Raw genomic sequence first — 24,150 nt, forward strand, 5'->3', positions numbered from 1 at the left:
CAAGGCGGTAAAGCAGGCTACTCGAGAAATTCCCGAGGAAGCAGGGCTCGACGCATTCAACAGCAAACTCCTCCACCTGTGGGAGGCGCGCAGTAGCCTATACAGAGACGGTGGAGGCGCCAGAGGCTGAATAGGACCCTGCGGCGGAGAATAGCGCATTTACACAGGGAGATTGAAGATCACGCGAACCGCTTGGACCGACAGCAATGGGCGTCTACATGCAACAGCATGGAGGGCCAGCTCGGACTGGGCAAAACGGGGAACTTCCTCCGATGTCTCTTAGACCCCGAGGGTAGCAAAACGACACAGAGACAGAACCTCAACAAGATCACCCACACTTACGCGGGAACCAACGATGAACTCATTCGCGACATACAGAACAGATACATAGGAAGCATTACGCGAGAACCACAGAATGCGTACACGGGCAGGGAAAACCCCGCATTGGACGAGGAGATCACGGAGGCCGAGGTGAGGGCCGAAATACTCAGGCTACGCACAAAGTCGGCACCGGGCCCGGATGGCATTACGAACAAGATTCTCCGAAACCTAAATGACGAATCCATCGCGGCAATCAAGTACATGGACGCGTGCTGGGAACAGGGTGCAATACCGCCGCAGTGGAAAACTGCGCACGTAGTAATGATCCCCAAACCCGGGAAGAAATTACTGATTGAGAAGCTCAGGTCCATCTCTCTAACCTTGTGCGTGGGGAAGCTGATGGAGCACGTCGTTCTCACTAGATTAAGCAACTACATGGAGGATAGAGGTCTGTATCCGCTCACGATGATCGGGTTCAGGCCGAAACTGTCCACGCAGGACGTCCTGCTCCAAATCAAACATCAAATCCTCGACGCGCGGGGCAGAGGAACGGGACTGAAAGCCATCTGAGGGCTGGACCTCACCAAGGCCTTCGATAATATTACGCACAAAGCGGTCCTAGGGAACTCCAGGACCTGGGGGTAGGACGCAAGGCCTAAACCTACGTCCGGGACTTCCTCTCGAACCGCACAGCTCAAATCACGATAGGAGAAATTAAGTCGGATGACATAAAACTGGTTAGTAGGGGAACGCCGCAAGGCTTGGTATTGTCCCTCTTTCTCTTCAACATGGCCATGATCGGCCTGCCGAAAATCCTCAGCAAGATCCGCGGCCTCAACCACAGCCTGTACGCCGACGACATAACGTTGTGGGTGACAGGCGGCAGCCAACGCCAAATCGAGGAAACCCTCCAACAGGCCACGGAGGCCGTCGAACGCTATGCGGCAGAGAAGGGGCTCAGTTGCTCCTCTCAAAAGTCCAAACTCTTGATGGTGTACCCTACGACCAGGAAATAATACGGAGGAACACTGAACACTAACATCGAATTGAACGGGGGCACGATACCTATCGTAGACCAAATCAAAGTCCTAGGACTCCGGTTGCATGCGGAAGGCAGAAACCTCGGTACCATCAAGGCGCTAGAGAACAGCGCACAGCAAACACTAAGGCTAATCAAACGGATTGTCAATAGACACTACGGCATGATGGAGGTTAGCCTAATTTGTTTAGTGCAGGCCTTCGTCATAAGTCTATGTGGCACCGTACCTAACATTTGGTGTGGCAGAAAAAACAAGATAGAATGCATCATCACACGAGCTTTCAAACAGGCAATTGGCATCCCAGTCACAACACCCAACGACAAACTCTTATAGTTGGGGCTACACAACACGCTTGACGAACTAATCGACGCGCACACTACCGCCCAATACGAAAGACTCACACAAACCCCAACGGGGCGACACATTCTACAGAAACTCAAAATTCGATATGAAGCGCTACACGGCACCAAACTAAGCATTCCACTAGAGACGAGGAGAGAATTTAAAATTCCTCCACTGCCCAAGAACATGCACCCGGAGCACCACAAGGAGCGACGAGAGGCAAGGGCACGCCACATTGAGCGCAAATACCACGACGTAGATGGCGTGGCCTACGTAGAGGCCGCGGAATACAGAGAACGCAAAGGGATGTCCGTAGTAGCGGTAAACGCGGACGGAGAACCCTTCGCGAGCGGCACCGTGAGTTGTGAGGAGGAAGCCGCCATAGCATTAGCGGTGGCCTCCACGAAAGCGAGAGTTATCATAAGCGACTCCAAAATTGCAGTTCACAATTTCGTGAAAGAACGCATCTCGCCAGAGGCGCTCAAAATTTTAAATAGTAACCGTCATCGCGGGACGATCCAAATTATTTGGGCACCCGCGCACTCCTCTCTCCCCGACAACGAGGCGGCTCACAACGTAGCTCGAGGACTTACTCGCCGAGCAAGTGAGCCCGCCCAGCCGGGAAAGAGAGGAAACCGCATGGTCAGCTACAAAGAAATAACCGATTACTATCGGCTGGGAAGGGCCCGGTACCCACCAGCTCACCCCGCGCTAACCAGGAAACAGGCGGTGGCCTGGCGCCTCCTGCAAACAAACATGTATCCAAACCCGGTGGCGTGCAGCAGATTATATAAAGGGCAATACAACGATCAATGCAAATTATGTAAAGGTAGGGCGGATCTGCCAAATCAGTTCAGTTTATTTACCTTAAGCACCCCTGACTTCAGGGGTATCACATAAGGGGTGGGTACAACATTTGACTTTACACTTGTTCAAGTAACATATGCACACACAAATGCGTACACATATACATATTCAAGTACATGCACACATGTATACACATATTAACGCTTATATATGTACATATACATACACGCATGTAAATACAAACAACATATATAATGAAAATACAAGTACAACGTAGTTGCAGATGGTCAGTGACCTCTTGTAAAAATACGGATGGGCAGATCATTTCGACAATGGCAGGAGGGAGGCCGTTCCAGTCTGCCGCTATGCGGAGAAAAAACGAGGCTAAAAATGTTGATGTTCGGGAACGTGGTCGTGAAACCTGTTTCGAGTGGCTGGTTCGGTATGATATGCGCGATGCGGACGTGATATAAGGTGCTTGGTGAAGGGTAGGACTGTAAAATAATTTGTGGTAAAGACAGAGGGAAGCGATGCGCCGACGTAAAGCGAGGTCTGGAAGCCCAGATAGTAATTTCAGTGGCGTGACGCTGATGTCGTATGAATATGAAGAATGGATGAATCGAGCGGCGCGGTTTTGTACAGCTTCAAGAGCATCGATGAGATATGCTTGATGCGGATTCCAGACTGCGGAGGCATAATCAAGTTTCGGTCGCACAAGTGATGTATAAGCAAGTAAGCTTACGTGATTTGGAGCGTTCCGCAAATGACGTTTTAAAAAACCTAAAGTTTTGTTAGACGCTGAAATGATGTTATGGACATGCGTACGCCAAATCAGATCGTTTGACACAGTGACACCGAAGTATTTATAAGTGTTAGTTGATTCTAGAACCAAATTATTGTGTACGCAAACCTCCGAGGGTTATGGCTGCGGGTGAACGACATGCTTTTGCATTTGTTAACGTTTAATGTCATTAACCAAGTAGTACACCATTCTGAAATGTTAGCAAGGTCACTTTGTAGGGTTAGCTGATCCGGAGTGTTTATTACGGCGCGGTAGATAACAGTCATCGGCGAACATGCATATATTAAAGGATACATGCAAAGGTAAGTCGTTGATATAGATTAGGAATAGGAGCGGGCCAAGAACCGATCCCTGGGGGACGCCTGACGTTACTGAAACCGGAGTGGAGAGGTGGTTATTTATAACAACATATTGCGATCGATTAGTAAGAAATTCTGTAATCCATGTTAAGACGGTAGGATGTAAATTTAGCTGGGAGAGCTTCGCAAGCAATCGTTGGTGAGGAACTTTATCAAACGCTTTCGCATAATCAAGAAAGATCGCGTCAGTCTGTACGTTACCATCCAGGTTAGTGTGGATGTCATGTAGAAAAACGGCAAGCTGTGTTTCACATGACAACCCCCTGCGGAAGCCATGTTGTTAAGGATGAAAAAAGTGATTGCTGTCAAGGAAATTAATGTGGAAGTAGATCACATGCTCCATGATTTTACAGGGGACGCTTGTTAGAGATATAGGGCGGTAATTAAGTGGGGGATTTCTGCTACCTGACTTGAAGACCGGAACGACCTTCCCTGTCCTCCAGTCGTCTGGAATGACTCCTGAAGAAAGTGACTGTGAAAAAATTAGGGTGAGATAAAGTGAGACATTGTGTTTGGTGTTTTTCAAGATTTTGGAATTAATTTCGTCCATTCCAGCTGAGGATGACAATTTAATATTTTCTATAATGGATGAAATTCCATTTTCACAGAAAGTGATCGCTGACATGCCGTAATCAAAGTGAAGTAAAGGTAAACGGGAGGGTGCGGTCAGTTCATCGGAAAATACTGTAGCGAACGTGGCGTTGAACAAGTTGGCACAATCCACGTCACTAATCGCTTCATTCACATCACTGGTGAGTACGATTTCTCGCGGTTCGTCGGCTTTTAGTGTTTTCCAAAACTGTTTGGGATTAGTTTTTAGTAGCTTGGGCAATTCTAAGTGGTAAAATGAGTGCTTTGCTTGATGCCACATATTCTATGGGCGTGCTCGAAGGCGGCTCCTTTCGAGGGCCGCAAAATTCGAAACCGCCAGCAGTGGGAGACCCTGCTGCTCCGCTCAGACCAGCAAGACCCGGTCTGGGCCGTCCAGCTAGCCGAGGCAGCCACTGAGACCAAGGGGATCTCGGCCGTCTGCTAGGCGGAGGGAGGCTGCGTCCGCCCTCGTGAATTGCTGGCACCAATAAAAGTTGAATCTCCGTCTCTGCCGATAAGTACGTGCCACTACGTATGTACCATCATCGTCACGCTATCTCCCGCCGCTATTGTCATACAGTCGTCGTAACGTCGACACACGCCATCGACATACGCTTTTCATCATACAGTGGTCGTCGCGCCGTCGCCGTCATAGAGCCGTCGTCAAGCCAAAGTCGTCATAACTCGTCATCATCTCATTCTCATACCGCATTCATCGTTCCATCGACGTCTTTCCTTCGTCATTCTATCGTAATCAGACTGTCGTCACTAAGTCGTGATCCTGGCAGCGTAGTCATGTTGTAGACATTGCGTCCTCGTCATACAGGAGTTGTCATGCAATCGTTGTCATACCGTTCTCGTGATGCCGTCGTGGTCGTTCTATCAACATCATTAGTTCGCCCTTCACTCTATTGTAATCATTGTAATCATGCCATCTCATTCAATCGCGATTATGCCGCCGTTGCCATGTCAACTGCGTTGTCATCAGACACTCGTTGTCACGCATTCGTTGGCATACCGTTGACTGCCGTCGGGGTCGTTCCATCATAGTCCTTCCAGATTCGCCATAAGGTTGTTCTCATAACGTCGTCGCCATGCCATCGTCGTCATAGACGAGACAAGATCAAGTTTACACCGCAATGCCAGCGCCGTTTTCTCCCCTAGCGAAGTGATACGAATGTTTGCGGTAGCATCCGGTCTGTTTCAACACCACCTAGACTATCTTAAGGCCTTGTCACCCGTCTCCCCGCAGGCGCGCTACGTCGCACTAGTTGCCCTGCCGCACCCGTCGTCTCGTGTCCTTTGACGTCGTCGCCTCGTCCGTCACGCATTGTTGCTGAACATTCCGTTGTCGTCGCGGAGGGATCAAAGTTGCACGTGGCTCGCTGGTTTCTCGATTTCTCGTGTGCTTTTTCTGTTTTCATTTACGTTTGTGGATTTATTTCGGTGTGACACTACGTAATCGTAGGTTTGTGATACCGATGCCATCGTGTGTGGTGAAGTGCTGTGTGACCTCCCTTGAGTGAATTACTTGCTGCAACATGGACCGCTGTTGCGTTCCCGGTTGTAGCAAAAATTACGACCGTGAGCCAAAGGTTTACATGTTTGCATTCCCGACGGGCGGTAATCGCCAGAATCAGTGGCTGCGAGCTATTTGAAGTTGAGCAAAAAGCTCAGGCTTCAGACGCTTCTAACACTTCCGCATTCAGAAGATTTCAGTGACGCTGACGGACTTGTACGAGACCATCAACACAACACGGCTTTCAGTGAATCCGTGATGATCACCGATGACGACATCACCTCTGCGAAAAAAGAATGATATGGATGCTCTTGCTTACGTCGCTGGCTACTGTGCGCATGTCGCCTTTAAAAAGCTGTCGTATGAATTATGCTGCACCACTCTTGTTCTGGAAGACAGACATGGAAGCGGAAGATATTCAAATGATAAAAATATTTCCCGAGGTGGCTTGAAATTTCCACAGCCTTCTACCATTCACATGGTACTACTCGTAATTACAAAACTAGTTGAAAAACTTACAAGTGCAAACTTTGCGAGGAACTTCCTTTCGAACTCGGATCAGCGCGTGCGCAAAGCAAATACATTAAAAAGAAGTGAGGCGTCCGTGAAGGTATAGTGACGTTTTTATTAAAGAGAGATGTGCTGCTTGTATTTGCGAACTTTGACGATACGTTGGTCATTAGCCATAAAGAGATTGACAGGCATTTTGTATGTGCTAAGACGATAATCGTGTAAAATATCATGTACATTTGTATATAAAACCCTTTTCTGATCTCTTGGACATCTCTCTGCACCTCTCTTTCTCCCGGCACGACACCATCCATGGAACCTTCGCGGCCACTCCGACCCCCGACTTCATAACAACGGGCCTTGAGCTAATCTAGATGGTGTTGCCTGTTCCCCCTCACATCGGAAAGTGAGGGCGCCCTCTCGCTCATGCACGCGTGCTGCGTTTCTTCGCAAAGTGCGACCTCGTTATGCCGCAAGCATGGAACGCAGGACTGCTGTGGCGTGCAGTGCCACAACAGCCTTGAAAACACGGAACACTCGAGACCAGCCCGTAAAACTGCATATTTCAGGGTATTTTCATTTGTGTAAACCTACAGCTGCATATATCTTCTGCATATTTCAAGCAGTTCAGACAAGTGCTGCACTGTGCAGAGTGAAATTGCGCATTTTTCTTTTCGCGTGCTTCCTTTTGATCCGTGTCGTGTGGTAAATCGAGTGGCCCTTATATACAGAGCGACAACGTTAAGTAAGCAACGTGCCTACGGGCGCGATCACTCAATGCTGCCCCTTCCGGAAGAAGCGCACTGCAGGACCCGCTGAATAGAAACGCTGTCGTGGTTAACCCCGCATTGCGGAAACGCGGTCATTGCAATAGCATGTTATGGTAGCAATAGAAAGAGCAAATCTCGCGGGCGCTTTCAGGAAATTATACCCGCGGTCTGCGAGCCTGTGAGGCGGCCGCGTGACAGGAGGACAGCTGCGGCAGCTTACACAATTGGCAATTGCGCACTGTTTATCAAAAAACACTTAGTTCAATAGTTCCAAGCCTTTGCAAGTCGTTCAAATAATTGCTCCTAGCCATCGCCAAAACAAAGATCATTTGTCATTCTTTAAAGTATGTCATTGACTAAATAAGTAATGCTAATCGCTTTCTAACAACGCATGATTGGGAGTTTTTACAGCGAAGCTGTATATGGCTAGCCGAAACCAAAATCCATCCGTCTGATGTGCGCAGAAACTATCATCATCATCAATGGCTCGAGCGTCGTCGTCTTCTTCCACAGCTGGCTCCATTGCCGCTCACCATTCCAGCGTAGCATTTCACTTCTCTTCTGCCGTCGTAATGGGGAGGCCGCGTTTACGGGGGTATGAGCTATTGCTTAAGGGGGTATGAGCCATTCATTGTCTTACGGGACGGACAGATTTAAATTTGACGCAATTTAATTTTGAAGAATCGCAAGCGCCAATGTGACAACGGCGGACTGCGGGCTTGCAGTCAGTGACGTCGTTCTCTCCGTTGTACCCGAACGTGTGTGTAACCTCATTAGCAAACACAAAGACCTAACCGATTATTGAGAAAGACTTTGCTGAACCATCGGGATTAACCCGGTGATAAACAGCGGGGCCAGGGGAAAATCTGCTGGAGAAGATGGAATAACGATGGATTTAATCAACGATGGAGGCGATATCATGCTTCAAAAGCTTGCGGCCCTTTATACGCAATGCCTCACGACTTCAAGTGTACCAGAGAGCTGGAAGAATGTCAACATTATACTAATTCATAAGAAGGGAAACGTTAACGAATTGACTAATTATAGGCCCATTAGCTTGCTTTCAGTATTGTATAAAATATTCACCAAGGTAATTTCCAATAGAATCAGGGCAACACTTGACTTCAGCATACCAAGCGAACAGGCTGGCTTCAGGAAGGGATATTCTACAATGGATCATATCTATATCATCAGTCAGGTAATCGAGAAATCCGCAGAGTAAAATCAACCTTTCTATATGGCTTTCATAGATTATGAAAAGGTATTTGCTTCAGTAGACACACCAGCAGCCATAGAGGCATTGCGTAATCAAAGAGTACAGGAGGCATACGTGAATATCTTGGCAAATATCTACAAGTATTCCACAGCTACCTTGGTTCTCCACAAGAAAATTAGGAAGTTTCCTATCAAGAAAGGGATCAGGCAAGCAAACACAATGCTTCCAATGCTATTCACTGCATGCTTAGAAGAAGTATTGAAGCTCTAAGACTGGGAAGGCTTATGAGTGAGGATCGACGGCGAATATCTCGGCAACCTACGGTTTGCAGATGACTGTCCTATTCAGCAGCAATGGGGACAAATTACAACAAATGACGGAAGACCATAATCGAGAAAGTGTAAGATAGGGGTTGAATATTATTATGCAGAAGACAAAGATAATGTTCAATAGCCTGGCAAAGGAACAAGAATTCAGAATCGCCAGTCAGCCTCTAGAATCTGTAAAAGAGTACGTTTATCTAGGTCGGTTACTCATAGGACCCTGTTCATGAGAAGGAAATCTACAGAATAAAATTGGGTTGGAGTGCATACAGCAGGTATTGCCAAATACTCACTGGGAGCTTACCACGGTCGTTGAAAAGAAAAGTGTATAATCATTAATTTTTACCGGTGCTAACATAGTTTGACAAAGAAGCTCGAGAACAAGTTAATGACCGCACAAAGAGCGATGAAACGAAAAATGTTAGGCCTAGCTTTAAAGGACAGGAAGAGAGCCGTGTGGATCAGAGAGCAAACGGTGATAGTCGATCTTCTAGTTGACATTAAGAGGAAAAAATGGAGCTGTGCAGGCCATGTAATGCGTACGATGGATAACTGGTGGACCATTAGAGTTACAGAATTGATACCAAGAGAAGGGAAGCGCAGTCGAGGACGGCAGAAAACTAGGTGGGGTGATGAAGTAGGAAATTTGTAGGCGCAAGTTGGAATCAGCTAGCGCAAGACAAGGTTACTTGGAAATCGCAGGGAGACCTTCGTCCTGCAGTGGACATAAAAATAGGCTGATGACGATGATGATGAAACACCGAGGCCACACGTTGCAGCTTCGCTGGTTACTGTCACTGTCTGTACCGAGTACTCGGGAGGTGCTTTTTGTTTTTAATATGTAAAGAAAGTATAATCGCACAATGCCAATTTCTGTGATGTAGTCATTAAGTGATTGGTCCTGGGGAGACATGTGACTTCTGTGTGCAAAGCCGTTGAAATCGGTTGCACAAAACATCGCGCCCATGTTCGCATGTTTCTTATTAGGCAAGCTAGCAAAACAACGTTATCGTTTGCAAACAGATGCACCTACCAAAAAAACCTCAATGGCACTCAGCACCTCAGGGATATTATCGTGCTTGACATCAAAAAGAAATAAGCAAACAGTACCCGTTTTTGTTTCACACATTTCTAAGCACGGTGGCTTCTCTTGCACAAAATTGGCGCATACTTCAAGGTCGATTTTGCAAAAGATCTTGTTAGCAATGTGCGAAATATACTTGGCGTTCGTAATTCCGTCTTATGTCCACATTTTATTTCATGCCCTAAAATAACAGGCAACCAAAGAGGCTTGCCTTTCTTGGTGTTCCCGCCGTGAGAAAAGTATTCTGTCTCGGACAGTTTATGCAAATTGGTACTGTAGTTTACTCATTGCCGTTTTGCAACCACGCCTACTGTTCAACATACAGCGTCACAATTACCGAGAGAGAAAGAGCACGCTCATCACGAGCACCACGGGCAGCGAACGAGAGCTGCCGCTTGCAAGGAGAACACGTGCGCTGCCGTAGAGGAAACACAGTGGTGCCGGCGATGCGACCACAAAAATTCAGTTTTAAGTGCGAAGCACTTTAGGGGCCCGGGCTGTCGGCGTCTTATGTGATGCCATGCCGTCGTGGTCACGCGCAAAAACAAGATCTGCCGAAAACTCGCGTCTCGTTCACTTGGTACATAAATTGGCATGGAAGGGTACGCATGTATGACTAACATGACTGATACGTCATGACATCAATAACATCACCTGCTCGTCAGTTACGTCACGAATAACGAGAATAAAATCACGTGTGGCGCATACCCGCATTGGATATGCGGGTATGAGCCAGGGATATGAGGGATTCATTAGCAGAAACACCTCAAAATCGCTTCCGAAACGCCAGTCTGGTACCAGCGGAGCGCAAGAGAGGGCGCCAGCACCCCACAAGAGCTCTCGAGTGAATTTGGCGTCACTCTCGAGTAAAGCCGGTCATGCCGAGTGGAGCTCAGCACAGCAGGAGCAGCATATCAAATGGGTAAGTTTAATTTTTTTTTATTATTCGCTCATTTGGTTGATAAAAGCGTTAGGTTAACTGAGCTATCTATATATATTATTTTCCATGCTTTTTAGTTTCTTGGTTCTTGGTTGGGTGTTAGTAAGTAACGAATGATTGTATTTTTGTAAGCGGGTTGTGGCGCACGCGTTGCATGGTGGAACCAGTGTAGGGCGGCAGTTTTAAATCGTGTTAAGGGAAGCTAGCGCAGATACTCGGATAGCGAGATTGCCGTGGGGCTTACCGTGGGGCTTTGTTCCGGTATTTTGGCGGGATTTCTCGTTAGGTGGTCGGGCGGGCGATGGCGCGGCAGGCTAGGAAAGTCACGGGTGATGGCGAGCTGGTGCAGTGCGAGGAGTGCAAACGTTGGTGTTATTTGGACGAGACGGACTTCGCAAGTTTGGCCAACGCTGAGAAGGCTAGCTCCGCGTGCAGGCTGTGTGAAGGATTCAAGGGGGCTATGCGGTGGATGGAAAAGGAATGGGCAGCCAGTGTTGAGGAGCTCAAAGGGGAGCTGAAGGTGGAGCGAGAGCGGAGGATGAGCTCGAAACTCGGATTGGCGAGTTGCTTGACAGAGAGTGGGCCGAGGCCAACCTGGTAGAGAGAATAGCTGTCGAGCCTCAAAAAAAATGGGAAAAGCGGGCCGAGCTGGAAGAGCGGGTGGAGGCGCTAATGGCACAGGCGGCGCGTAATCCCGGGTCGGAGCAGCGTTAGGCGGACGGCGGGGACAGCGCAGAGTCGAAGGCAGAGACATGCTATGAGAGCAAAGGGACAGGCAGGAAGGGGCACCTAGGGGCTGTAGAACAGCAGGCGAGAGCCGGCGGGGGTTCCACAACGCTACAGCGATGTAGCGCGGCAGGCTTCGGTTGGGGCGGGACGAGCGGCAGGGAGCCCGTCGCCGCGTGACAGTGGCGTACGGCGCGTGGAGGGCCAGCTAGCTCGAACTGGAGGACAACAAGCGGGAGGCGAACGTGTAGAGCGAAGGGTCCTGGTGGTGGGGGACGCGAACGTAGCGAGGGTTGAGGAGGGCGTCCTTGCAAAAATGAATGCAGACAGACGGGTGAGGGCGGAGGCCCAGACAGGGAAATGCATGGTTGACGCAATGGCAAAAGCTCAGCAGGTGGTATGGGACAACATGGAGCACGAAAACTTGGTCATTATCCATGATGGTCTTAACGATGTGCTGAAGGGAAGGAGCCAGAACCTAATGGGACAGAGGTTGGGTTGCGTAAACTCAGAGAGGCCTCTGCGAAGGTGCATGTGACCATATGCACAATCCCAGAGGTCCAGCGCCAGGCTATTTTTTTTTTGTGGTGCTTAATGGCGCAAGGGCCAAGTATGGCCAAAGAGCGCCATGACAAATGGTAATGAATTGTTCATGTATTATAAATGAAGTGATTAAATTGAGTTACAAGTGTAAATGTAGTTTGGCTGTAAAGAGGCCTAAAAACGGGTCGCTGTAAACTGCGTAAAATATAATGACAATGATTTATAACAAAATAAAAAGTGCATAAAAGTTTCACTACGATAAACTGATGTAATAAAGACATACAATAACTACTGTTTCCATGGGGCTCTTGAAGTAGAGAGCTCAGAGGCATGTTCTATAAAGGCTAATGTCACTGCAGCTACAGCCTTGAAGGCGAGGCTTTGCTACATATGACCCGGCCAAATTATTTCTAAGACGTTCACTTCATCTAAAAAGCTAAAAACTGTTTCCAGGTTAAAAAGCGGTTCGTTACTAAGAAAAAATGCTGGGTGAAGTGGAATTTGCTGGCGATACGCAGAACGGAAGTACTTTTTACGCTCAGCTTCTAATTCTCTGCACTGGACCAGGACATGGAGCACTGTAAGGGTGTCGCCACACCTTCGACATGATGGAGGATCACTTCCAGTCAATAGGTAAGAGTGGGTGCCGAAGGTGTGACCTATTCTTAATCGACAAAGGAGCACTTCTTTGTATCGTGCTGTTTTTTCGGATATCCAGTGCCCTAATTTAGGTTTGATCAAGTGCAGTTTATTGGCTACCTGGGTATCCCACTCTTTCTGCCAGTGCTTCTTCAGATTATGCCGTAAGTATGGTTTAATGTCTGTGGCCGGAATGGGTATGTTTATGTCAGTGTCGCTAAAAGCTACCGAGGTGGCGTTCTCGTCAGCATCTTCGTTGCCTTTTATACCACTGTGTCCAGGTACCCAGCATAGGATGATTACTTGTTTGCCCATATAAGCTGAGCATAGCAATGCATAGAGTTCTTTAAAGACAGTGTTTTTATGTTTTCGTAAACTCATTAGGGCTCGGACTACACTCAGAGAGTCCGTGAACACAACAGCCCTAGTGAGAGTCGTTTCAGTTATGTGTTTTACTGCACAGAGGATCGCGTATGCTTCAGCCGTAGAAATACTGGTATGTGGGTTAAGTGTACCGGATATTAAAAGCGATGGTCCTACAGCTTGTCGCTGGTATCTTAGAAATGTATCTGTGTAATGGGATGTACTGGAAATGTGCTCGAAATGTGCTCCTAGACAATCAGCCTGATCCTCAAGTGTGTCTCCTTGTGTGTTTACTAAAGGTAGAGGTTGGGTTTCGCGGCCTTTTATTTTCTTAACCCTGTTCCAGACTTTCCTTTCGTCTGTATAAGAATTAATGCTGCAGATGTATTTCTGCCAGCTTTCCCTTTTGGCACGGCGGCGCGTTCTTCTACCTTCCGACTTTATTTTCTTGAAGATGATAAGGTGTTCTGTAGTCGGCGAGTCACGGAGGTTATTCCAAGCCCTATTTTGTTTCTTTCGCGCTTCCCTACATTCATCGTTCCACCAGGGAACACGTCGTTTAGAAGGCGATCCATTTGTTTGCGGGATACATATTGACGCTGCGTCCACAATAAATGCTGTTAAATATGCGACTGCATCGTCAATACTTTGCATACGAATGTTATCCCAGGTCAAATGTGTAAGGTCTCGGTATCGCTGCCAGTCCGCGGAGTCGACTTTCCACTGGGGCACATGTGGTGAGCATTCGTCTTGTTTTGTTAATCGTAAGATAATTGGAAAATGGTCACTCCCGTATGGATTGTTAACCACCTTCCATTCCAAGTAGGGCACAACTGTGCTTGACGCAATGCTTAAATCTATGCATGAAAATGTCTTGTTTGCGACGCTGTAAAAGGTTGGTTGTTTCTTATTTAGCAAACATGCACCTGTAGATAACAGGAAATTTTCTATCAGGCGCCCTCTGGCATCACATCGAGAGTCGCCCCACAACGTATTATGTGCATTTAGGTCTCCAACGACAATGTACGGTTCCGGAAGTTGTGCAATAAAGCTTTCAAATTCTGTTCTGGAGAGTTGATAGCTTGGCGGAATGTATAAAGAAGTAATTGAAAGCAGCTTACCAAAAAGCACTGCTCTGACTGCAACTGCTTCAAGAGGCGTTTGAAGCTCTAAAGCTGGCAGGGTACACCCTTATCGACTATTATGGCGACACCGCCAGATGAGGTGAGGGTGTCGTTTCGGTCTTTGCGGTAAATGGCATATTGCCGCAGAAAGTTTGTGTGTGTAGAATTGAGGTTTGTCTCTTGCACACAGAGAACCCGTGGATTGAACTTGTGTAGGAGCTCCTTTATGTCGTCCAGATTGTGGAGTAGACCTCTAACGTTCCAATGTATTATTTGTGTAGCCATACTGGAGGCGTATATTGCTGTGTGTCAAGAGCTAGACCGAATAGGCTCACGAGGCCTTTCCAGGCCCCGTGATACGTGATTTTTCTTTTTTCCCGGCGGGCTCTGTGGAGCTACGCCGTTCCTTCGGCGTTTGAGACACCGGAGGAGTGTTGGTTGCTTCCATCGCCTCTTCAGAGGCGCTGGATGCCGCCCGCTCGGCGAGCACACTCGGGGGTTTTTCGGGCCTATCTGCACGAGCAGTGGCCCTGGGACCTGCAGGCCCGGAAGTCTGCTGGCCCTTCTTGGTTGGGGGCGGAGCAGCGCTTGCTGCTCCTGCCAGGGGGGCTGATGGCGTGACCGTTGTCACACTCCGTGTGACTCGGGCGGCCGCCGAAAGATGTGGTGCAGCCCCCCGGCGCGCCGCATCAGAGTAGGACGGATTAGACTGATTGAAAGAAGAAAAACGCTTGCGCGCTTCTGGAAAGGAGATGTTTAGTTTCACTTTGAGTTCTATTATGTCCTTTTCTTTCTTCCATGTCGGGCATGTTCGTGAGTAGGCGGGGTGGTCTCCGTCACAGTTGGCACAGTGGTTTGTGGAAGTGCACACTTCTGAGGAATGGTCTTTAGATGCACATTTTGCACAGGTAGATCGCCCTTGGCAACTTTGCGACACATGCCCAAAACGCTGACACTTGAAGCATCGGCGCGGATTTGGTATGTACGGTCGTACACGCAGTTTACAGTAGCCGGTTTCAATCGTCTCAGGGAGGTTGCTTGTACCAAAGGTAATGATAACATGTTTGGTTGGGATTTCCTTATTGTCGCGCCTTATCTTGATTCTTTGGACCTTAACCACATTTTGTTCTTGCCATCCTTCCAACAACTCACTCTCACTAAGTTCAAGCAGGTCGTCATCAGAGATGACGCCGCGCACAGTGTTCATTGACCGGTGTGGGCCCACGGAGACAGGAATATCCCCAAACGCCACGAGCTTTGACAGCTTGTTGTACTGCAGATTGTCACGGACTTCTAGAAGAAGGTCTCCACTTCCCATCTTAGTTACTTTGTAACCTGTGCCAATTGCTTCTGTAAGAGATTTTGCGACCACAAATGGGGATATCGTACGGACAGTCTTTGTTTCACTTTGGCTATGTATCACATGGTACTTGGGAAATGTTTCTATTGGTTTCATGCGGAAGTTGAAGGTTTCGTCGGTGCGCCCCCTTTTCAGGGAGCGATCAGGCAGCGGAGGAAAAGGGTTTGCCATATAAAACTGGAAAATTCGGCGGCGACGGTAGCCACCCACCACCGAGCCCAACAAGGGGACGCTACAAGGTTGGAATACCTGTAGACGCCCGCTATGCATCGCCGCTATAACCTAATATAGAATACCCAAGGTTGGATAGCTACACCAGGTTAACCCTTGCCGCCCAGAAATTCGGAAGTGAGAAGAAGTGACTAGAAGACAGGAAAGATGGAAAAGTGAGGGAGAAAGATAAAAGATTGAAGAGGGGGACAGGAAAAGGCGACTGCCGATTTCCTCCAGGTGGGTCAGTCTGGAGGTGCCGTCTATGTGAAGCAGAGGCCGAAGAGGTGTGTTGCCTCCGCCGGGGGGCCTTAAAGGTCCGAACACCCGGCATCGGCTCAACCTCCAGGATCCCCCTTTCCCCAGACACGGCTAAGCCACGCACGGCTACACGTGGGAGGGTCCAACCCCCGTGTGCTCGGGTCCGTGGTGTCGCAACCCACCAAACGCCTGCTTGCGCAGACGCCCCTGCGGGGAGCGCCAGGCTAGCGGGATGGAGTGGAGCGTGGTTGAAGCTAACGGAGTCATTAGGGGTCTGAGCCGACCACTTGGGTACGGCGTAATGGAGGTAAACCGGGACGTGTACGAGCCTGGCTGCCACCCTTTTGCACAGGATGGCATTCACTACAGTGTTGCCACGGGCAGGAGGGTAAGTAGTAGGATTGGCCGCCAAGCAACGGTTTTTTGGGGGGACCCAGAGCCCTGAGGCCACCAGTGTAGACAAAGACGGACCCGGAGAGGCCCCAAGATTCAAGAAAAGTAGAGTCTGTAGGAAAAGAAATAGACGTAAGCACCAGTGGCAAGGTTATTCGGACATAGGGTATATTAACATGCAAGGTGGCAGGAATAGGCTGAAGTGGGAGGAATAGACGAGCAACTAAGGCAGGAAAAGCTGATGGTATACGGGTTTGTGGAGACACATCTTAGGGACATGGAGCAACCCCCCTGTATTCCTGAGTATGCATGGAAATATTGCAATAGAACAGAGGGCAGCAGAAAAGGGGGTGGAATTGGGGCATTCATTCATAAAAGTATGAATTGGCAAAGGGTCAAACAGGAATGCAAGGAGCATTTATGGCTAAAAGGGAAAGTTGCAGGAGAGCAGACACTCCTTGGCTTTGTATACCTGTGGACGGAAGCAAGTGCCAAAAAAATGTTGGAATGCATATCAAGGGACATCAATGAGCTAGGAGGAGGGCGCGGGATCATTATACTAGGAGACATGAACGCACACATAGAAGACATAGACGGGTACATAGACTCAACAGGCAACATGATGCTTGATATGTGTGAAAGGCATAACTTAGTTGTGTGCAACAGTACTCAGAAGTGTGAAGGGCACATAACATGGCAGGTAGGGAGCCTGCAGTCGACGATAGATTATGCACTAATGTCACATAGGATGCATGATAGGCTAAAGGTAATGAACATATATGAATATGGCTCCAGAAGTATAGGTAGTGATGACAAACTTATTGATCTGATTTTAAGAAGAGAAATGAAAGTAGGTAGGAGGCAAGTTGAACAACCGGTGGGATATTTTACTCGGAAAAGCAGCTGGAAATAGCAACCCAACAAATTCAGTAAGTAATTTCAGAGGATACAAAAACAGAATGGACATATATAAATTTATCAGGGTTATTTGAGCTAGATCTTGCTAAGTTAAGACTCAGGCCAAAAAGGCACAGAAGACAAACCCAAGAGCTGGTTGATGAGGAGGTTAAGAAGGCCATAGAGGAACGTCAGGAAGCATCCAGGGAACACAGATATTCAAAGCAGAGGGGTGAACCAGAAGCTGATGTAGACAGAAAATGGGATAACTTCTTAAACTTTAGAAGGGAAGCATCCCATTTGATCAATGAGAAGATTATAAGAAAGGGGACCCAATGGTTGTAAGAAGTAAACAAAAAGGATAGAAAAGAAGACAAGAAATTTTGGAAACATCTTAACTCCTTGAGTAATAAGACTAGCCTAGAGCACAGGTTTATAGTTACAGCTCAATGTGTTCGGCTAGAAGGAGATAAGGCAATGGAACATATAAGAACAATGATGACAGAAATGTTTAAAGAACGAAACGTAGCATGTGCTCAATCAGGTGAGGATATACCGCTTAGTGCAGTAGCTCCACTTGAACAAAGCGAGTGGGAAAGGGTGGAAAAGAGAGTTCCTAGTAGTATATTTACAGATTATTGATGTCATCCCAATTAAGTTAATAAAGACATTAGGCCCAGAATCTAAGAAAGCATTAAGAGAGGCAGTAAACAAAATGATAATGGACGGTAAAGCCCCCGACGGGTGGAGACTGAGCAGGATGAGCATGATATATAAGAGAAAGGGGGACAAAGCCGACCTAAACAACTCCCGTCCCATAACCGTGACTTCAGTGGTTTACAGTGTGGTGATGCAGATTATAAAAGAGACTCCAGGCGTGGGTGGAGGGCGAGGAGGAGCTTGGGGGACTACAAAATGGGTTACAGAAACAAAGGAGGTTAGAAGATAATCTGTTCTCATTGACGCAGTGTATTGAAATAGCAGAAAAGGAACACAGGCCCCTATATGGCTCGCATTTCTGGATATCAAGGGAGTCTATGACAGTGTAATCCAAAAGGATTTGTGGGACATACTGGGCACTCTAGATGTGGAAGATGGAGTAAGTAATCTTTTAAAAGATATCTATAAAAGTAACAAGGTGCTTATAGAAGGGAAAACAAGGTATCTGAACCTATAGAGATACAGCAGGGGCTTAGGCAGGGGTGCCCTCTGTCGCCTCTGTTGTTCATGCTGTATTTACAAGGATTAGAGAAAAAAATTAGAGAGGAGCGGACTTGGCTTCAACTTTTCCTTTTTCAAGCAAGGAGAATGGATTAAACAGTTATTACCAGGACTGATGTACGCGGATGACATTGTACTTATATGGCTGACAGCAAGGCAGACTTGCACAGATTAATGGACATCTGTGGTAAAGAGGGAGATAGCTTAGGTTTGAAGTTTAGTAAAGAAAAATCGGCAGTCATGATTTTTAATGATAATCGGGGCAGCGAGCATAGGATACAGGAGGTTAGGCTGGAGGTGGTGAATAAGTACAAATATCTTGGAGTGTGGATAAACAATGGGGCAGAGACCTAACGGAACATGAAAAATATGTAACGGCTAAAGGTAGCAGAAATGCAACTGTGATGAAAAATAGGGCACTGTGGAATTACAATAGGTACGAAGTGGTGAGAGGGATTTCAAAGGGGTGATGGTCCATATTTTGACTTTCGGCAATGCGGTCCTCTGCATGAGATCAGAGGTTGGAGCAAGGTTGGAAGTTAAGCAGCGAGGGGTAGGTAGGCTTGCAGGGGGTACAGGGTGACATAGGATGGACGTCATTCGAGGGCAGGGCAGCTAGCAGCAAGATAGAATTTGAGGAGTGATTGAGGGAAATGGCGGTAAAGCGGTGTGCAAGGAGAGTTTTCAGTTATTTGTACATGAGGAAACGTGACACAAAATGGAGGAAGCTGACCAGAAAATTGACAATCAAATATTTGGACTGCAGAATGGGTGCAAACCAAGAAACAGCGTTCAAGAAAAAGGTTAAAGGAACAAAGAAGGGTCTGTGGAAAACAGGGATGCAGACGAAATCAGCGCTGGGAACATACAGAACTTTCAAGCAAGAAATAGCCAAAGAAATTATCTATGATAATTTTAGGGGAAGCTCTTTGTTTTTTGAAGCCAAGACGGGAGTATTGCGGACTAAGATGAACCGAGTCAAGTACCAAGGTAAAGACACGTTGTGCGGTGCATGTGGAGAGGAATAGGAAACGGCTGAACACCTCATGCTTTTCTGTAAGGGGTTTACCCCACAGTGCCAAGCAACGGGGATGATTTTTTTTCAAAGCATTGGGGTTTAGGGAAAGTGGAGGCAAAATAGACTTTAAGCGGATAGAAATAACCAAACGGAGGTTATCGGATTGATGGCTAAAATCAAGGCAAATGTAAAATTTCACCCTTCACAAAGTTAAATACATTCACGGCTAGGTGGTGTGAGCCACCGCCCGATTTAAAGGGTTCAGCCTCATCCATCCATCCAGCTCAATTCCTCCTCACTTGTGCAAGAATAGCACAAGAAAAACATAAGGGAAACACCGGTGCATCACTGCATTAGCGCTGGATTTGAACTACACAAGCGCAGAATTTGAATCCAGTGCTTAATGTAGCTCCAATCCTGTTCAAATCACGCGCTTGTGTAGTTCAGACTAACGGTGAGCTAACATAAAAGAAACACCGGCGCATCACTGCTTCGCACTTCCCCAGGTATCAGGTTAGTGGAGCTGCATTAGCGCTGGATTTGAACTACACAAGCGCAGAATTTGAACAGGATTGGAGCTACGTTAAGCGCAAGATTTGAGCAGGGTTTGAACTACACAAGCGCCGGATTTTATTTATCTTTTTTTATGGAACCATACCATCTTGTGCGCGCTTTCCATTATCCCATTTTAACACTGGCGGCGCTCACGGCAGGCGCAGTAGCGCCGCCTGGCCGAGGTTTTGAGGTGCCATCGTCGTCGTCACACGGTCGTTCTACCATCGTCATTACTTCTGAATGGTAACCTCATTTCCGTCATGCAGCCATTGTCATAGCACCCACGTCGTTTCATCGTTGTCTGGTCGTCACTGCTTCGCCGTCATGCAGCCGTCGTCATGCCGACGTGCTCATGGCCGATCTTGGCGGGCGCGTGCCAAAAAATAAAAGAAATCACGCGCCATTCCACTGCTGTGAAGGTGGATTACCAGCGAAACAGTTTAGTCCACGACGCAGAGGTGACACAGAATTTAGATGAAAGGTATGAGCAAATTTTATTGCTCTTGAGTGGCGACGGCGGTCATACCGAAGAAAGACACTGTTGCGGTTGTCTCCCGTTGCGGTTGTCCCCTTTCGCGGTTGTCCCCTTTCGCGCAGCGAACGATTTTGAGCGCTCTGCACGATAACATCTGATTAGCGCTATAAGTGCATACCATAGTCAAGAGAACTGAGGCAGACGCGAGAGGATGAAAGATCATGATCGCTGCGCTGTAACACGGTAGAAAACTACATAGTTTCGTTCTCTGCACGCAAGCGTGGGAACAAGCAGACGAAACGGAAGTACAACTCTCTTGCTATACGGTATGAAGTAAAACGAAAACATGCGGATATTCGGTTTGTATGTTTTATTATTCCTCTAAACCTTAATTGGTCTATAGAACCAACATATTAAACTTAACTGGTGTTGTCTTGGATAATTCCCGAAGTCACGTGCCAGTATTAGTGACGTCACAGCACAGCCATGTACGTAGGTTCACTTGTGAGTTTCATGTAGACTCCCCGGCTGGAAGCGCGGCGCCCACAAGCAGAAGGGCAAACGTCGTTTGGTTTTAAATTTATGCTCTTTCCGCGGCGCGTATGAGATGTAACAGACACGATTGTTAGTAGTAGTGGTTTATTGAGGAAAATGGCACTTATTTCTGCTGCCCAATAGGGAGCACGGTGCAGCGTCAGGGGAAGGGGAAAAGGAGATAAAGATGTTGAAAGGAAGGGAAGAGAAGGTGAAGCAGCAAGAGTCTCATCCGATCATGGAGGAGGCTGGTGATGGAGGCGGTGGCCTGCTGGGGGCGAGCGCTTAGCGATGGGCGGTGATTCCGTTCAGTTCCACAAACTCCAAAAGGCTATGGAGAGCTCGGAGGTGGGGAGGCGACGGGAACAGGAGGTCGCTGGTTTTCGCAGCAGGTAGACCCTGTTGTCTGTAGGCAGTGATGACCCTTGAGCGGTCCTGTGCCAGCGCTGGGCAAGCACAGGGAAGGTGCTCGAGGGTCTCGGGGTCACCGCAACGTTCGCAGGCCGGTGAGCTGGAGCGTCCGTTGGCGTGCAGCCGCGCCGCCGTCCAGACAAAGCCCGTGCGCAGTCGAAGCAACGTTGAGCGTGCCCTCCTGGTAAGGCCACACTCTGGAAGTGGCCTGGGACCCTTGTCGTTTGTCACTCTGGCATGTGGGTGAACGGTTGCGAGTAGTTTTTTCAGGCGCTGCCTCAAAAAATCAGAGGAAGCGACTGCTCGTGTGAGCTGCACTTCAAGATGGTGGGCGGTTCTGGAGAGGGTTTCCGCTTCGTCATTACCGGCTATTCCTAGATGGGAAGGCAGCCAGTGAAACGAGGTGGTGACCCCCGCGGCCGCCAGATTGTTAGCGAACTTTGTATGCACTACGCTTGTCAGCTCAAAATGGCCAGACCAGGTGAGGGGAAAATTAAATTAATGGGTTTTACGTGCAAAAACCACGATCTGATTATGAGGCACGCCGTAGTGGGGGACTCCGGAAATTTTGACCACCTGGGGCTCTTTAACGTGCACCTAAATCTAAGTACACGGATGTTTTCGCATTTCGCCTCCATCGAAATGCGGCCGCCTTGACCGGGTGAGGGGAATAAAAGAAGAGAAGAGGAAGGAGGCCTCCCCAGTCGAGCGGCAAAGCCGACCGCCCGAATAAGGCCGCCAAACGCGGGACGCGCGCTTCATACCGATCGCGGGGCCTGCTGGCGTTTATCTGTTTTTGTAGCGTTAGCTACACTGGCCTAGCCAAGCCCGTTTCGCGCGGCACATCAAGAGCCGTGCTGCGCGTGCGCAAGGATCAGTGATGTCACACGGCTTGCGCACCGGAGCAAGTTTGTATGTGTGTTCTGTGCCGGAGCCACCGGAGCCGGCACCTCTCGCGCACTCCGCCGCCGCCGCGCGCGACTCACCGCCGCCGGTCTGCGCATTCCAGAGGAGTGACGTCGTAGCCATGGTAGACGCACTGGCGCCGGCGCGCGCTCGCTGTGCAGTCGCCGTCTGACACTGCGCTGGAGCCGCTACGCTTCTGACTGGCGTTTGCCAGTGTGGTATAGCCATGGAGAAGGAGAGCGCAAATGCTGCTCAACAGCGCAGAAGAACGGAGAAGCTTGACTCATTGGATCCCGAAGTAGTTGCCTGGCAATTAGCGGTTGAGCGTAGGAGACAACCAGGAAAGCTAAGAATAATGAGCTGAACCTTTGCTAACGCTACGTATATCCTGGCATAGCCGAGCTAAGCCACGGCATCTTTTTTTTCCCTGCACGGCCGCCGCTGCTGCCGCGGTGATGATTTATTGGCATCCACTTTGAAACGGGGTGGTGACAAATAGTCACTTAGCCTGCTTGAGTTACCCAGGTATGCTATACGTGCTTTTGATTCTAGCATTTTTGTAACATCTCTTCGAACTTTCTTTCTCTACCTCAAAACCTCTTAAAACCTCTCTAACAGATGCGGTCATATCAATCTCTTCCCTGCTTTTTTTTCACCAATACTCCAAACGTCTCTTGCTTATCGCGGATGCGCAGAGGCGAGCACCATCTGGTGGTGGTGCAAGGAACCCAGTGGTGGTGACGTTGGGCGCGCGCGCCTTCCGCTGCGATTAGTTGGCCTATTCGGCTAGAGCAGCCACGCCACCGCCCCCACGTTCACGCAAACCCGGCGACGTTCGTAAAAAAAAAGTTGTCGCAGTTTCACCTGAAAGGCGAAGCATCAATTGCGATAGCAAACTTGTAGAGAGCTATACGGAGTAATGATATTAGCTTTATCAGCTGTATAAACTTGGACATGCAGCAGCATCGGCAACACGCAGAACTGTTGTCGACGCCATCGGCGTTTTTCCCGCGTTCGCTCAAAATGCGTGCGGCGTTGGTGACTCCAGGGTCCATCGCATCGACGACACCGACTTCTACACCTCCATCACGAGCTCTGACCTTCGGAGCCAGCTATGGGCGATCCAGGGGGCCTGCGAGGTGGCAGGGGGTCTTGGACTCCCGGTACCGACGTGGGTGACGCCTAAGTCCACCCTCCCCCCAGGATAAAATAAAGTCTGTCTGTCTGTCTGTCTGTCTGTCTGTCTGTCTGTCTGTCTGTCTGTCTGTCTGTCTGTCTGTCTGTCTGTCTGTCTGTCTGTCTGTCTGTCTGTCTGTCTGTCTGTCTGTCTGTCTGTCTGTCTGTCTGTCTGTCTGTCTGTCTGTCTGTCTGTCTGTCTGTCTGTCTGTCTGTCTGTCTGTCTGTCTGTCTGTCTGTCTGTCTGTCTGTCTGTCTGTCTGTCTGTCTGTCTGTCTGTCTGTCTGTCTGTCTGTCTGTCTGTCTGTCTGTCTGTCTGTCTGTCTGTCTGTCTGTCTGTCTGTCTGTCTGTCTGTCTGTCTGTCTGTCTGTCTGTCTGTCTGTCTGTCTGTCTGTCTGTCTGTCTGTCTGTCTGTCTGTCTGTCTGTCTGTCTGTCTGTCTGTCTGTCTGTCTGTCTGTCTGTCTGTCTGTCTGTCTGTCTGTCTGTCTGTCTGTCTGTCTGTCTGTCTGTCTGTCTGTCTGTCTGTCTGTCTGTCTGTCTGTCTGTCTGTCTGTCTGTCTGTTCTGTCTGTCTGTCTGTCTGTCTGTCTGGTCTGTCTGTCCTGTCTGTCTGTCTGTCTGTCTGTCTGTCTGTTCTGTCTGTCTGTCTGTCTGTCTGTCTGTCTGTCTGTCTTCTGTCTGTCTGTCTGTCTGTCTGTCTGTCTGTCTGTCTG

General features: G+C 48.5%; 1 protein-coding gene across 1 annotated transcript in view; it reads right to left on the reverse strand.

Moving 5' to 3' along the window:
• The window catches only part of LOC119445468 (uncharacterized), a 41,737-nt gene that overhangs the window by 1,035 nt on the left and 16,552 nt on the right, over positions 1-24,150 (reverse strand). The window lies entirely within an intron of this gene.

The sequence above is a fragment of the Dermacentor silvarum genome, chromosome 3, assembly GCF_013339745.2.
Source record: "Dermacentor silvarum isolate Dsil-2018 chromosome 3, BIME_Dsil_1.4, whole genome shotgun sequence".
NCBI classification, from domain to species: domain Eukaryota; kingdom Metazoa; phylum Arthropoda; class Arachnida; order Ixodida; family Ixodidae; genus Dermacentor; species Dermacentor silvarum.